Source organism: Aplysia californica, unplaced genomic scaffold (genome assembly GCF_000002075.1).
Source record: "Aplysia californica isolate F4 #8 unplaced genomic scaffold, AplCal3.0 scaffold00308, whole genome shotgun sequence".
Taxonomy (NCBI): domain Eukaryota; kingdom Metazoa; phylum Mollusca; class Gastropoda; order Aplysiida; family Aplysiidae; genus Aplysia; species Aplysia californica.
The window spans coordinates 534592-535020 of NW_004797578.1; positions in this window are offsets into that span (position 1 = coordinate 534592).

Here is a 429-nt window from a genome sequence, read left to right on the forward strand (position 1 = left end):
GTACACACACTCATACATACACACGCGCGCTCATGTGCTCTTGTGTATTCCTTGAGGAGCAATACGATTTTTAATGCAGGTTTGGGGGTATGTTTAATCGCTACCCTTTTCAAGACTGAAAGGTTATTTCAGAGGCGTGACATCAGCTGAACAAACGATCGTTATAAGGGGAGTTTTAACTGAAAGTCATATTTCACCACTTAGCAAGTTCAAGGCGGTTCCAAAAAAGCAAAAAAAAGGTTGCAGAGTATAAATATCAGTACTAAATGAATTAATGTACTCTAATGGGAAATGATCGCTCAGCAGCACTTATGGATGGGATAGAAACATTCACAGACAGGATGCAGGCAAAGAGATGTGCAGACAAATAGAAAGTTAATAAAAGTCGAACCTGCCTTAACGGAAACCTGCTATTCAGAATCACTCCCT